The sequence below is a fragment of the Spermophilus citellus genome (assembly GCF_964194105.1).
Source record: "Spermophilus citellus genome assembly, chromosome: 8".
Taxonomy (NCBI): Eukaryota; Metazoa; Chordata; class Mammalia; order Rodentia; family Sciuridae; genus Spermophilus; species Spermophilus citellus.
Genome location: NC_138189.1, coordinates 7,155,583 through 7,172,798, shown reverse-complemented (window position 1 = coordinate 7,172,798; position 17,216 = coordinate 7,155,583).

Genomic DNA, 17,216 nt, shown 5'->3' with positions numbered 1-17,216 from the left:
GATATAAGAATTTTTAAATCATGGTATTTCAAGCAAATGAATATTTTCAGAAAAGTGGATGGAGAGAAATGTCTCCATCTCTCAAATGTCCAAATGTACCTATATTGTGCACATGTTAAGGTGCTATATGATAAAAAATGTCATAGTTAATAGATTGTGCTGGCAGAAAGAGAAAGATTATTACTTCCCTATCTCAAAGAACAAATAAAAATCAATACCAGACATTTTTAAAGGTCCTATACACTAATGATTTTAGGAGAAAATGCAAGAGGAAACCTTTAAGACCTCAATGTAAGAAAAAAAAATCTATTTTAAAAGACTCCAGGAATGCAAACCACAAAGGTATTTTTCTACTTTAAAATCAAAATTTCAGTTAAAAATGACTGAGAGAGGGAATTGACAATTCATAAAACTATCCAATGGTTGGTTTCCTGAATTAATAAAGATCCCTTGGAAATTGTTTCCAACAGTTAATAGAAAAACTAACTAGTTCAGGATATAAATATAGTAACAGAGGAGACACCTGAATGATCAGTAAGAAAACAGGAAGAAACATTCAAGCTTTCTGCTAATCAGGAAAGTGGGTCTCAAATCCGCACCAAGACAGCCAACACATACCAATCAGTCTGACAGAAAATTTGTAAATTCCCATGATGCCAGTACTGTGGAGAATGTTGAAGGATGGTCCGTGATGCTGTAGAGATTGGGGCTGTGGGGAGAAGGGGACCATGGAGGGCACTGGGGACCTGGTTGTAGTGGAGGCTAAGTCCTGTGCAGTTCCTAAGCTCAAGGAAAAAAGAAAAAGAAAAATGCCAGAACTCAGACTTGCACTGAAGAAGCAGAATCACAACTTGGTGGTGCTGGAGATCCAACCCTGGGCCTCTTGAGGGTGAGAAAAGAATGTGCCACTGAGCTACAGCCCCAGCACAGATACGACTTTGAAAAACAGGTGAGGCTTTGGAAACAAGAAACATGATTGCAGTGACCTAGGTAGAACAAAGACCTGAGGACATGGATCTTTTCAGTGATCCAGGTCCTTAAAAGACTAGCAGGAAATTTCATGTCCCCCCTTGATGGGTCAACCAGATGACTACCAGAATTTGCTAGCAACATTGCTATATGGGCTGTCATTCGATTCTGTTCAGGGAGAAATAAGGATTGGACCTAAATTTACAAACCTGAGATTGGAGGATATAGCGCTCTCTTTTTTTAATTGCCAGTAACACAAAATTACAGAGTTGGTAAGTCATAAAGAAAAGAGGTTTATTTTGGCAAATGTTCTGGAGGCCAGAGTTAAAAGCCCCACATCTGGTGAGAATCCCAGGGCAGTTTTTGGCAGCACATGGCAATGGTACGGAAATGTGTATGTGTGTCTGGTCTCTCTTCTCTAAAGCCACCAGGATTCAACCATGGGGATTCACACTGATGATCTCATCTAACCTTAATCACCTCCAAAGTTCCCACCTCTGAGCACCATGGTTGGATTAGGTTGTCACCCCCTTAATTCCTCACAATGGGGATTAAATATCCACATATGAGGGCTTGGGGACAGTCCATATCCAAACTCCAGCAGGGGCATTATGTACACTAGTCACAGACAGCCCCACATAGATGAAGCTCATCCATAGGACTCCAGGGGAGTGGTCGCTAAAAACCAGGTGTTGGGCATTTCTTCCTTGCACTCCCTCTGTTGGACCAAAGATCAAACCACGTGCAATGGTTGATATTCCATTTCCCTATCCTCAGAGTTTAGACTGGCAATTTCAAGGACTGCCTCTGGCAGGACCGAAGCACTGACGTTCATGGGCCCCCTACTTCAGCACCAGGCCAACCATGATATTTCAGAACATCATCTTGATGTCTTCCCCTCAGCATTCCAGACATTTCCCAACCAACCTTGCTACATATGGAATCAGTCATTTATCACATTTCTTCTGGGCCTGGTGCTAAACACTGTGCCAATCTAAACAAAACAAAGTCTTTCCCACCTTCAGTGGCCTAATTTTTAAATTGAAATCCCAGGGACCCTGTTAGAGCACTTAGCGTTGACCTTCTCTCCTGCTGTTCCTCACAGGCTATTACGCTAATAAGCTTTATTATCTGCTCCATAACCACTGGCAGTAACACAGCCCAGTGGCCATTGCAGAAGAAGAGCATAATGATAGGAGAACAAGGTAAACTTAATAAAGCATTCTTTGTTCTCCTGGCATATGCAGGATAATGGGCAATTTCTTATTGTTTATTGACCACATAAAGAGTTTGATGTGATCCAAGTGCTCTATGAGGCTGACAGCTACAAGCTGGAGAGAACTGTGTCCCAGCTAGGATGCAGCTTTGGAATTGGTGTCTTGGAGGAAGTCTGGACTAGCCAGGCATGGTGCACATATGTTATGTCCTTTAGAGCTCCCAGAAGCTCTGCCCACAGCCCAGTGGGCAGGATTTGCAGGTGGGAGGAGGCTGCTCTGCAGTGCTGGAGGGACTCACCCAAGGCTATTGGAAGGAGTCGGGCAGGGTGGCAAAGAACCCTGTCTGATTCGCATTGAGTCTCTCAAATGTCCAGTGCCATACTGTTCTCTATCTCTGCCATTCCAAATCCTTCTCATCTTCCTTCACTCAGCAGATAGGTCCCCTCCTCCAGGAATCCATCTGGGGATATCCTATCAGCCCAGACTGATTTGTCTGCACCAAGCAGGTGGGTTCTGGAAGTTAATTTTCCCTTATGCATTCATCCTCTTCCAGGGATGAATGATTCTTCCAGTTTGAAATCAATTTCTCTTTCTTGGAAGATCCACAAAATGTTTCACATTCAATCTGACTGAGGCAGTGAATTAAATTAAAAAGGATGAGTAGATTTGACCTTCTTTCCTACCAGGAAGTCAGAGGTGGCATTTTGGCTCGAAGCATAGATTCTGTGTCCTTTTAAACCACATCACACCCAGGCGATACAAAAGATCTGGGGCACCACACATTTGGCTGCTTTTGTTTTCAAAAGTAAAAGCGCCCCTAGTAACAATGAGATAGAACTTTGGGGGAGTAAGTAAATATCTCCTTCAATAAGGTTAAATAAATGCTTCTCATTTAAGCTGCAATATGCACTTATTTAAAAAGCACTCGTGGTCTACTCTGTGCTAGTTTCTACTCTACAAATTTTGCAAATATTAAGTCATTTAATTTTCCTTACAGTCCATGAAGAAAATACTACTCACATTCCATAGGTGAGAAAATGGAGGCAGAGAAAGTTTAGGTAGCTTGTCCAAAGCCACAGAGCATATCTTATTCATGTTGAAACTGTCTTCTATTCTTAACCCACATTGGAGAATTATAGGTAACAGATAAGCTTGAAAAAATATTTTTCATTATTACACTCTGCAAACTCAAATTGATCATATGATACCAAGTTCACAGAGTTTTCAATGGAAAAGAAAGAACAGAATGTTTATTGAACATGTATTTTATACCTAGAGGTTGAAGTTAATATGCTGCCATCCACAGCAAAGAAATTATTGTCTTCATATTGAAGATGAGGGAACAAGGTCTACAGAGATTAGGTGATGTGTCAGTGGCTCCCCCATTCAGCTAGATGCAGAACTGTGACGAGAACCTGTCTTCATCTGAGTGAAGGGCATCACATGTAGCATCTCAGTAAATTGTATCCTCTATGATAATCCATGGTTTCTGAAGCCAGAGTTTTCATTGTTCTTTCTACAAACAGTCAATGTGGTCATTGGTTGCATAGTGTCAGGTGATATCATTACAAAAGCAGCTGAATCAATCTGAGATGATTTGGTGTTGAATGGTTTTCCCATTTTTAATGCCATTTCGCCAGTTTACTGTGGCTCACATTAGAGTCTGATGCTTTGCAATGCCCCAAGGACAATTTTGAACTCCCTGTTAATTCCCCTGATTTTCACTCTCCCTTTGCATTTTGCTGAGAGACAGCTGTGGTTTGCAACAAAGGTGCTGTATAATTTTCTCCCATCCCAAATTGCTGAAAAGCCCACATTCACTGCATGCACGGCCTGCTCCTTTGTGATCAGTCCTTCTGCCCTGCTTAGCTGATAATCGCACAGACGGGCTCCCTCTCTTACCTTGGTTTAGAATAATCAGAGAAGCATCTCTTCATCTTTTCCCCATCTTCCTTCCTTACTAGATAGGCATTCTGAGCTGATCAAAGCTGCTTTATTCAAGTGTCAAAGTGTTTCCAGGGGTGCTAAACTCCAGGAAATTCAATGTTGCACAGATTCAATATATGTATAATTTATAGGTAAACAGAAAGAGGGTTCCAGGCGCTTTTGATGAACACTATGGCAGTTGTAAATGCTCCCAGTTCAGGATTTCACAGTTTGAAAGGCCAGTTTCTAGCAACCAGGTGCCTATAGAAAGTGCTGCTGGTTCCCCGTTGAATCCTGCCTTAAAAATCACACCAACAGCAAACTTATTACATCATCATCACAACAAGAAATGAAGTGCAAACATTCCTTTGAAACACACTTCCATTGACTTTTGGAAGTTCATTTTTGTTTCATTTTCTTTTTTTATAAAGTAATTTGTATGCACCTGTCACATCTTAGCTCTTTATATAAAATGCTCTGCATGAGAAGTCTTCAGAGGGATGGTCCTACACCATAAACGAATATAAAGGAATGTATTTTAGCCCAGTGTTTCCAGTAGTCTAAATAATACCACTTAACAGCTTTATGAAAATTGTATTTCACATCAAGATCATAAGCCTGAATCACCTCCAACCCCCATATATACAGTTGCATGTAGATACATCAGAATATATTGCAAAGAACTGAATTATCTAGAAGCAAAATGGTATGCTGCTTCAACCTCAGAACATCAAATGCTTTTTTTTTTTTAAAGCTTTCTCCCTCAAACTGTGGTGCAAATTTTATATGTAATGAAATAAGTGCAATCCTTTGTAGAAATAAGTGGATATTTCTCAGAAACTGTCAAAGTCCAAACCTTCAGTTCCACTATGAAAATGTCCTTAAAATAAATGTAGTTATATCTACATTAGTCACTTGAATCACTTCTATCATTTCCCTAACATGTAGTATCTGGCCAGCCTGGGATGCAGAGGCACTGTGTTTTAAGGATGCCCTCTTTTTTTTTTTTTTTTTTTTTTGAAGAGAGAGTGAGAGAGGAGAGAGAGTGAGAGAGAGAGAGAGAATTTTTAATATTTATTTTTTAGTTCTCGGCGGACACAACATCTTTGTTGGTATGTGGTGCTGAGGATCGAACCCTGGCCGCACGCATGCCAGGCGAGCGCGATACCGCTTGAGCCACATCCCCAGCCCCAAGGATGCCCTCTTGATAGACACCTCTTCCTCATTCTGAGTGAATTTTACTGCTTCATATTACATTCACCACCCAGCCAGCCAGCCAGCCACCAGTCCACTAATCCATCCATCCATCCATCCATCCATCCATCTATCCATCCATCCATTCACCCAATCATCCAAGCTTATTCCTTGAGACCCTAAAAAAGGGTCAAACTCCACCTGCATGTGAGAGGCTTTCTCTTATTAGAGGAGAGTTCTTGCAGTTTACCTGAGTCTTCATTTGCCTGGTATAAACATTTCTACTTTATTCAACTGTTTTCGTATATTTTTTCAAGAACCAGCCCAGAGCTCTTTCTGCAATGTCCCCAGAATTCTGACTGTACCTCTAGCAACTCTTTTTATATGCCTGTCAGTCACAGCCTGCATCAGTTAAGAATATCTCCAGCTGCAGATGACAAGAAATCAAGAGTACTGCTTTAAACCTTGTGCCTATCTATTTACTTAAAAGCCACGGAGGTCAGCAGGCTCAGAGTTAGTCTGGCAACAGCCAAGGCATACATTCCCAAGATCTTTCATGCTTTCTTCTGTTTTTCATGACTTGTGGATTAATTTGATTTATATTCACATCATTACTGCAAGATGGACCCAGATAGTTCCACGATATGTCCACAGCCAAAATGGAAGGAAGAAGGAAAAGGGATGGGACCCAGGTTCTTGCCTTCTTATTTCATCCATTGTACTAGGAATCTCAAGTCCACCTGGAGCTATTTGAATTTCCCCATGGCCACTCCTTGCTGTGGGAGGAAAGGAAAAGTGATTTTCTAGCTCGGATTGGGAATGTTGCTGACAAAGAACCTGGCTGATCAGCGAAGAAGGTGGATTGGCTGCTGTCTAGGTGACACACCATGCCTGCTGCACATTGGAGTATGAGTGTTCATGCGCAGAAAGACCCTCATTCACTTTAGTATCCCCAATTCCAAGACAGAACCTGGTACAGTTTTGCCAACTGAAAGGAGAGATCAACTTGAACAGGTAAAGTAACGAGTAAACAAAGCCATCGGTTTTATTCCTTTATGAACTTTCAAATTATCCTGTCTACACCCACCTTGGAAAGGGGCACTGGAAGGGAACAAGCACTGCAGATGTGGGCCTACCAGCTACATGTCAGGTAGGATTGTCACCTGCTCAGTCCCGATGTGGTTCATCTCTGAGTAAAACCAACAATATCCCCAGAGTTCCCTTTGTACTCATCTTCTGCAGTTTCACAGAGCAGACATTATGTAGTTTTAATGCAGAATGTGGCCAAGTCCCATTCTACAGATGGGGAGAATATGAACTGGGCCTCTCACCTAGCTTCTAAGAGTTTGCTGGAAATCTTTGGTGTTCCTTGGTTTAGAAAGGGATCCCCCAAATCTCTGACTTCATATTCATATAGGATTCTCCCTGAGTGTGGATCTGTGTTCAAATGTCTCCTTTGCCTGAAGACAACAGTTATGTTGGATTAGGGACCATATTGGTGACCTTATTTTAAATTGACTACCTCTGTAAAACCCCATATCCATGGGTCACACTCTGAGGTATTGGGATTCAGAATTCAACATCTAAGCTTTGAGGGCCTGCAATTCAGCCCATAGCACAGTCACCAGTCTAACATGGACCATTTAACCGTAAACATGGGGGTGTTTGAGAGGCACAGTTTTCAGAGGAGCATTGCCTAAGTCATGGATTTGGATGACCTGGATTCAACCAGCTCTGACTGTTATCAGCAGCACATCCTTGATCTGTTTCACCCCCTAGCTCTGCCAAAGGTGGAAGCTATTTTATTAGAAATAATTATTCAAGAATCCACCTGGAGTGATCATCTCTATATGTTTAAAAACATTTATTTATTTGGCCTAAAACTCTTTTCTATCATTGAGTTACTTCTCACGTACAGTAACTGTAGATCTGGAAGTCCATATATTTTCTTCTACTCATTCACAGTCTGTTTTACATTTCTGTAATGACATACCTGAGCCTGGGTGACTTTATGAGGAAAAGAGACCCAACTATAAAAACCATAGCTGGATTAAGTTTTTTTCCACTTTTAGTATCTCACAGTGAGGATTGAATTTGAGCACATTAATCCTCAGGATCATGCTGAAGGCACATCCAAACTGTGCCTCAGTTCATCATACGTGCATGCATGCACACACATACACACACGTGAGTGCATACACACACAGACACACACACACACACACAGCTCTTTTGCTAACAGCCATCGGTTTTATTCCTTTATGAACTTTCAAATTATCCTGTCTACACCCACCTTGGAAAGGGGCACTGGAAGGGAACAAGCACTGCAGATGTGGGCCTACCAGCCACATGTCAGGTAGGATTGTCACCTGCTCAGTCCCGATGTGGTTCATCTCTGAGTAAAACCAACAATATCCCCAGAGTTCCCTTTGTACTCATCGTATCAGTGCCTTCAGACCATTCTCTGTATTCTCACATGATCTCCCCATGGATTCAATAATCTCATTTTCAAGGTTAATTCTATTCATGAAGAAAAGAAGAAAACCAATGAGTATTGAGCACACACTAAGACATGGATATGTTAAAAGGAAGGGTTCTCTGATGCTTTGACTCTATTAAGGTGACAGAGCTGGAAATTATCAGACAGAGAATGTGGCTTCTTGGTGAATTTAGAACATGCAGTCTTTATGCACTATTTTTCAGAATCTGCATACAATGAATTTTGTTCAGGTGTTTTATGTTCAGGGAAACTGTGGGAGATTCTTTCCCTAGCACCCTGGGTTGCTCTGCCCCTGTGTTTCTTAGGGCTCAGGTGGCACTGAACATGTTTGCAGGGAGTAGAGTGATTGGCAATGACTTAGGCTTCAGCATGACACCAGTTTGACTTGAGAGAGGAAAAGCCTATTTAATTTATTTGCAACTCCTTTATTGATATTAATTGAGAATATGATTTGGCCGGCTCTAATCCCACTCTGATTTTTATGCAGGTTGACAAAGGGAAGGACACAAAAAAACAAAGAACATGAGGCTGTTTTCTCCAAGCTTCCAGTCTCATGGCAACACGAAGTCACAGCTGATTGCCCTGCCCACGCATTGCAGGGATTACAGGGTGTGACGGCAAAGTGGCTTTTTGAGAAATGAGATGCTGCATATTTCATTATTTCCAATATTGCCACCCTGCCAGGAATTGCTATAAAAGTGTCCCGAGTCCTGAAATGGGAGGGGGCAGACTTCTCCATAGCTGCCAAGTGATATGGAAGCCTTTGAACTTGCACATCACCCATTTGGGCTCCTGGCGCAGGCATGGCAGCTCCAACCAAAGCATTTATTAAGGGCCCAGCTGTCCTGGCTTCTGCACAGATGCTATGCAAACAGCCAGAAACAGGAGCAGCCTGGCTCTCAAGCTCAGATCAACAGAGGCTGAGGCTCCAGGTGTGTCACAGTGGGCATGGATAACACTGTGACTTACAAAGTGCACACTCTTCCTTCCAATCTGAGTGCAACCACGTGATAAGCAGAGCAAGAGATGTTACCCAAATTTACATGCAATTCAATGTGCACACTGGCTCAGGTCCATAGTTTGTGAGTAGTTGATTTCAGGACTCTAATGTAGATCCCTGGAATATTCTATCTCTGCTCCTTGCATTCCAAACAAGTACCTTCCCCATTTTTGTGCAAATGACAGAATGGTAGGATCCCAAATCACAGAGTCACCTTGAAGGGATACTCTAACACTTAATGCACTTAGGAAGAACTGGAGCTTGTTGTGATGTCCAACACAGTATAATTGTGACAGATCTAGACCTAGAACCTAAGGGGGCTAACAGGTCCAGTGCACTTTATCTTGCATTTGAATTGGGAATATCATGGATTTTCTTAGGTTTCCTTTTCTAATCAAAGTGCTTTTCATTGTGCCATTTTGATTTTTTCTGAGGCAGTGGGATGTAGCAATTGCTGCTGAAATAGGAAGATTTCCTGTGAGAGCTGAGAGAATGGAGTAGTGTTATGGAAACAGGAAGGGGAGAGTCTGAAGTCAGCCTGATTTTTATTTGTAAAGAAGTGGCTTGCATTTCCCAATCTTGAAAAAATTGGCATGACAGTAAAAGCATAATCTGAATGCATCCTTTCCCACAACAAAGTCAAGGTGCATCCAAACCATGAAAGTTTGCAAGCTCTAACTACAGGGACCAAGAAAGCTAAGACATGTCCGGAACCCAAAGTGCAGATTTACCTGCAAGGTGCAAAACTCTGGGACTACTGAATTTAGATCCGTGGAGCATTGGTACTTGTTGGGTTGAAATTGACTCTTTTTGACATCCTCCTTAGAAATGAACTGAATGGAAACAAAAAGTTCCAGAAAGTTTTGTGTCCAACAACTTTACTAAAAAGAACTAATAAAAGGTCTCACACCTTATATATTTATGTTCATATGTTTAAAACAGACCAGCAGGATAAATAAATGGCTTCATTTTTCTTTCCAATCAGTAAATCATATGTATTTTTTGTGAGCCACGAGGATATGTATAGCAAGATTAAGACGGCACAGTGCCCTGCCTTGGAGGAACTCTGAATCCAGCTGGGAAAATAGGGAAGTAAGGAATCAAAACCCACTAAAGGAAGGGTTTTAAAAAAATTTACTTGAAAACGTTTGTGAGGCTGGGGAGCAGATTCCACAACAGCTGGCCAGGGAAGCAGCTCCAGCAAGACCTGTTGGCCTGGGAAGATACAGGATGGCACTCCAGAGAGAAGATGGGGAAGAGCAGAACCTGGTGGAAGGCTGGACTGGCAGGACCTCCTCCGTGAACGTGACTGTCACACAACCCAGGCAGGAGGGGACAAGGGCAAGGTGCACTAGGCGGGAGGGTCGGTTGGCATTGCATAGTGAGAGGCTATGGGGCCTGGAGGAGTCACTCAAAGTCTCTCAGATGCCACTCAGCAGGGGACTGACATGTCAATATGTATGTCCCAGGAGACTCACCAACCTGTAGCACAGAGGAAGGTGCTTCTAGGAGAAGAGAGCCTGGAAACAACATCTGCATGTCGGAGGACGTGGCTTTACCCCCCAAGACTTAAGAGGAATACGAACTGTGGCTCCATGGTGGCAGAGACAATGGCAATCCATCACCTCTGTTATCCCAGGACAGAACACAGGTGTGGTGTATGGGAGGCTTTTGTTGGCCAAGTTGTGAATGAATGAATGAAAGAATGAATGACAGAAGTCTGTGTGTCTGGATGCTTCCAGAGCCCCACGGCTGCACATTTTACATATCCAGTTTCAGAATGCTCTGCAGGAATCAGCCATCCAGTCCACTATGGTCAGGTGTCCTGGCTCTCCAGTCAAATACCACTTCACCTTTCACCAAGAGGGGAGATTTGAGAAACCTATTTAACCTCTCACTTACATGTTCTCTGCAACTTTAGTTAAAGGAATAAACTAATCATGGAGATGGCAATAGTTAACGCATAGAAAACATTCAGAAGGTTGGTGCACAGTCACTCCTGAATACACATCAGCCAGGGTGATAAAATACAACCCTACTTAAGATGATAAAATATACACCTCCCATAAGAAAAAAAAAAAAAACATGAAGTTCTATGAATTTTCTGCACTCTTTAAAAAGCTAGCAAGCACAATCAAAGATGGAAGGTGTAGGAAAGACAGCTGGACACAGGCTCACTATACCTGTTCACCCTACCTGCTTATGGGTCACGTGGTCATCTAATAGGACATGACCAGTGGAATTAAGACCCTTCATCATATAAACCTTCAACATGAAATCACTTATGCTCTCTCTAATCATCTACCAAGGGAATGGTGGAGTAGATAAGTACTAGGCAGAGAGGAGGCAGACCTACAAGATGGAAGAAACCCAAGTCCTGGGCATCAGTGTAGAAGGCCAAGAAACCAGAACCTTCTCCAGTGGCCTCTGGTGAGAATGGGAATAAAGCTCTCCTGAGCTAGGCAACTGAGGTTTTAGGTTAATTTCCTAGGGCAGCTAATATAGCTAGCATATTTTAAATGATACTAAGTACAACTAGAATTTAAATCTTAACAGTTATAAAACTCCTGAGAAAGGAAAGGTGATTACTCAAATAGACAAAGGCCCACCCACAAATACATGCACCAAGAAGAGTCAAAAGGCAAATCAGAAACAGGACGGGCAGTGATAGGGCACAGGCTGCAACGAGATGGATTTGAAGCTCAGAGTCAACAGCAAAAAACTGGTGGCGAAGTCCTGGATGATTTGTGGCATCACTATGAATGATACCTTTAAAATTACAATTTTCTATACCTTTCATAAACTTATTTCCAGAATTTGTTAAATTTGTTTAATTGTAATCATTGATTCATAGGTTCTTTTGAATATTCTATATATTTATAAAATAATACTTTCTACAAATAATGACAATTATATTTCTTCATTTTTATTCAAATACAACATATTTACTTTTCCTATTACACTGGCTAGGACTTACTGTCAAATATTGAATAAAATTTGTGATTGGATGCATCTTCATCTTATCTCATCTCTGATCTCAAGGAGAAAATTTCCAAGTTCACTGTTAATTGTGTTAAGTATGTTAGCTCTGGATTCTTTTTTTTTTAATTTAAATATATTGTTTATCAGATGTGGAAATGTTCCTTCATTCCTGTTTGCTAGGTGTTTTAATTTTGAATCAAATAAACTTTTATTAAATACATTGTTCTTATGTATTAAGATAATAATATGACTTTTGTATTTTCTGCTTTGTTTTTGTTTAATATTTTTTGATATTTAAATGTTGCATTTTTTGAATAATCTTCCCTTTATCATCATGTCATCTTTTTACATTTGTGAAATCTAAATTGCTAATAATTTCAAATTGCTAGTAATTTTCCTTTCTTATACTGTTCTCATCCAGTTTTGATATCAAGATTTTATTGTCCTCACAATATGACTTGAAGGATTCTTTTTTTCTTTTGCTCTTACTTTTTAAAAAACACTTTTTTGGGTGGTACTGACTTATGATATATCTGAAAGATAGTTTGTCATTAAAACTAGAAAGAAATTTTAAAAAGACAGACCTAAAGACAGATGATAGATATGGTATGCTGTGATGTGATACATAACATGATATGATACAAGGATGTCCTGGAAGAAATCAGAATTAAAGTTCATATTCAAGGAAAAGTAAGCTTGCTAGAAAACAAAGGGAAGAAAAAGAACAATGCAAAAATGTCTCTATTTTCTTCGAGTTACTTGGAACCTTGAAGCTGCCCATAGAGAAGGCCAGGAATTCCAAGCAGGAAAGAGGCTTTTAATCTGTACCTAAGGGGAAGATTCAAGGGCTGGGCTGGAGTAGCTCAGTGGCAGAGAGCTGGCCTATCATGCATGAGGACTTGAGTTTGTTCCTCAGTGCTGCAAATAAATCAATCAATCAAAGTGACAGAAACAAATGTTTTTAAGATAATAAGTTCCAAGTGGAAGGCAGATCTGAATACTGATGATAATGATAATAATAACTAATGTGGTCCATTGAACTGTGATATTCAATTTTCCATATTGAAAACAGCATATTATTTTTTACCAAATTTCTAAATTTAGCATGGAATTAAAATGCCAATGAGAGACAAGGCTGTCAAAGTTTTGCTGAAATCAAGGCATTCTGATATTACTGGTAATATAAGTTGTCACAGCTGTTTTGGAAAGAAATATGGAAGTGTGTGTTTTTTTTTTTTTAAATGTATAAAATAATAGCCTTTGAAGTAGCAGTACTGCTCCTGAGAATTGAAGAAAATTATCCCAAAGTTGAAAGTTCTATATATTTAAAAATGATTCTTAGAGTATCATTAATTAATAGCAAAGAAAAAAAATTCACAAAAACAAAACAGGAAGTGCAGAAATGTCCAACACTAGGAAAATTGTAAGTAAATTTTGTCACAATAAGCAGGGTAAGTATGGTTCATAACAATCAGCTGAGTATTCAAACAGCTTCTAGAGAGGATCTCTAATGTTCCCAATGCAAGAAAATGATAAATGTTCAAGGTTACAAATATGACAATTGCGCTGATATGATCATCACACATTATATACATGTATTGAAATGTTGCACTGTGCCCCATAAATATGTACGAGTGCTCTGAGTCAATTAAAAATGAAAATATATCTTAAGATTCTCTCACGTCGGTCACATGGGATATAAAGTATTGACTAGCATAACTAAGAAAACATGAAAAAATATTTAGTTGATAGGCTGCTTATGAATACAATCATATTTCTACATCATTCTACTAAGTAAAAATTATGTGTGTGGTTGAATAAAAATTGAAAGAGAACAAAGACAAATGAACTTTATATAATATGTTTGGGAAGTAGAATTTTCTCATTATATTTAGAGATGCATTAATGTTTTTATAATGATGTTTGTGTGAAAAACTAGCATATAAAAGGCTATCATTTATTGAATTCCCACATTATGCTAAGCATTGTTCATGGTTTATCTTCTTTAATTCTTACAACATCCTATGAGGGAGGTACTGCTAAGATCCATCTTTTAATTAAATTTTAATTTTTATTTTCAAATGAATACACATAGATACTTTGAAAGAGCAAACATTATAATTATGTTTACCAAGAATAAAAGTAACACCCTGCCCCTGCCCTTCCAACTCTTTTTAATATTTTAGCAATTTTTATTATGAATCACCCATAATTCACATGAAAACATTAGCCATTTAAAATTTTCGGCTTTAGATAAGTATTTCTAATATAGAAATAAGAATATAGACATTGTATCACAGTGATCATTTGAAGAGTTGGGTTAAATTGATAAACCCTTTGCTAAACCCAGGAGGAAAAAGAGAGAGAACATAAGTTACTAAAATCAGGAATAAAAAGGGGATCATCATACATATTCCACACAGTTTAAAATTATACTGAAACAATGTGTGTGGTTATATGGCAATGTATTTGGATATTTAGAGAAATAGGAAGTATCTACTGAAAACCATAATCTATTTTTAAAAAGGAATAGTAAATACTAATGGTACTTTATCTATTAAGGAATTGAAGATTTAATTAAGACCCTCCCATAAAGAAAATTCAAGACAAGTGACTTTATTAGTAGATTCTATCAAGCATTTGGGGGATTTAATATCAAGTGTCCCTCATTCCATGTTCTGTTTTTGCCCCTTTTTTCACTTTATTTTTCTAATAAACATTTTTCCATGTTCATCTCCATCTCAGCATTTGCATCTGGAGAATCCAATCTAAAACTGCCACCAAAATAAACGCAGGAGAGTTTTCACAGTAGCTTTATTCATGGCAGATAAAACCTAGAATCAGTCCAAAGTTCTGTCAGAAGGAGAGTGAAGGCATAGTGCTCTACCATCACTAGGATATGGCACAGCAACAATAAAGAACTACTGATGTGTGTGACTACCCAGATGAACCTCGAAATCCATATGCTGATCCCGAGACAGAAGGACACATGTCGTTTTATACCATTTAGGTAATATTGTAGAATAAACAAGAAGAGTTTAAGGAAATAGACTTCAGAAGAGTGCTAAAAGTGAGGGGGGCCTTCTGTGACCACGGAACCTTCCTTGCTTGATTCTGGTGGTGGTCACAGGGCTGTATATTCAAGTAAAATTCATCAATCTGCATATTTTATGACATCTTTATTTTATTGAGTGCGCATTATACCTCAATTTAAACAATAGCAACAAAATCATAATGAAAATCAGAGAATTCCTGGAAGATAGACCATAAAATGGACAGAACATACTTGCTGTGGTCTTCTTTGCCTCTAATCCATTCCTTGACCTTTGAAAAACTGGATTGTAGAAATAAGAGTCTGGATAAATGAAGAATACATGAAAGATGATGAGGGATGACCTAGAAACGAAGCTGAGGGGTAACTTGTAGACACTCAACAGCACACCTCCACAGTTATTTTGGCGGTAGGCAAAAGGGGTGCCATGGTTGTAAGAAGGGGACCATGTCATATTTCTATGACAGATCATTTCTCTGGCATCCCTGGAGTAAAACTTTTTGATCAGAGAACTCTAACAAATGTCCAGGCAGGAAGATGAGCGAGGTCCTGAATCTGAGTCAAGGTTATAGTGTGTGTGTGTGTTGTGTTTGTGTGTGTGTGTGTGTGTGTTGTGTGTTGTGTGTGTGTGTCTGTTGAGGGGTGTGGTTATTCAGAGAGATGCTGCTAATAAAAAACTATTGGACATGGTTACTCAATAACTTGCCAATCTTTCTTCTGCACCCTCAGAAGAAAGATTCAGGGACTAAAACCCATCAAACCAATACATAACCACATAGTTTTTTGAGCGATCTGTTCTAAAGTGTCCTCTCAGGATAAGTGAGAAACTTCTGCTTTGCTTGCTCATCTAGTAGCAATGGTCTAAGTAATTGGAGCCAAAGCTCTCATTGAAAAGAACCAAGAAAGCTTGAAATTAGAATGTAAAAACAGATCTTATCAAGAAGAAAAAAAACAAACAACCCAATTTTAAAATGGGCCAAAGACCTTAACAGACATCTCAATAAAGAAGATAAACAGATGGCAAATAAGCATATGAAAAGATGCTTCACATCAGATGTCATCAGGGAAATGCAAATTAAGAAACAAGGAGACACCATTACACTTGCAGGAGAATGGAAAATCTAGAACCGTGACAACAGCAAGCAGCCAAGAATGTGGAACAGCAGGAACTCTCAGTCATTGCTGGTGGGAATGCAAAATGTTTCAGCCACTTTGGAAGGGAGCTTGGTATTTAGTTACAAAACTAAATACAGCTGGGTACTGTGGCGTATGCCTATAATCCCAGCAACTCTGGAGGTTAAGGCACAAAAAATCAGTCCAAAGCCAGCCTCAGCAAGGCTTAGCAAGACCCTGTCTCAAAACAAAATAATAAAAAGGACGTACCTCAGCAGTTAGGCACCTCTGGGTTCAGTCCTCGATACAAAAACAAACAAGTAAGCAAACTAAAGTATAAGACACAGCAATCACACTTCTTGGCATTTACCCAAAGAAGTTAAAAACTTGGGTCCATTAAAAAAAATTCACAAATGTTTATTGAATTGCAGCTTTTTCATAACCTCCAAACATGGAAGTAGCCAACATATCCATCAGTAGGTAAATGGAGAGATAAGCAGAGGTACATCCAGACAGTGCAATAGTGTTCTGCATTAAAAAGAAATGGTTTTCAAGGTATGAAGACACAGAACAAATTTAAATGCACATGAACAAGTGAAAGAAGCCAATCTGAAAAAGTTACAGACATGATTACAACTGTATGACCTTCTGGAAATGTCAAAACTACGAAGAGAGGATAAAGGTGAGTGATTGCCAGAGGTTGAGGGAGGGTAGATGGCCAGAATAAGATACTTTATGGGAGTGAAAGTACCCCATGATATCACAGTGGTGAGCACATGTCATTTTACATTTGTTTCAATCCATAGAATGGACAATGCCAAGAGTGAATCCCAATATCAACTATGGTGCTTCAGGGAAAATGATGTGTCAATGTAAGCTCATCAATTATACAAATATATTACTCAGGTAGGGGAAACTGATAAAGCAGAGGCTAGGAGCAAAGGACAGATGGGAACTCTTTGTAATCTCCTCTCAATCTTGTTTTGAACCTAAAACTGATGTGAAACCTCATCTTAGGTGTCAGAGTGAACAGGTCAGTAGGAAATGACCAAGTCAAGTTCAAGTGAAGCCCTGGAATCCAGTCAGTGATGGAGTTGCCTCTATCCTGCACCACACTTCTGCCCTGGCAATTTTGGTGACTGGGGGGGGGGGAGTAAGCAGACACCAAAGGCAGGGGTGCTGGCTGGTCGCCCTCTACATTGTAACTGGCCTCAGGCTTTCATCTGACAATGTAGCAGAGAAAAGGCACAAAATCCAGTGCCT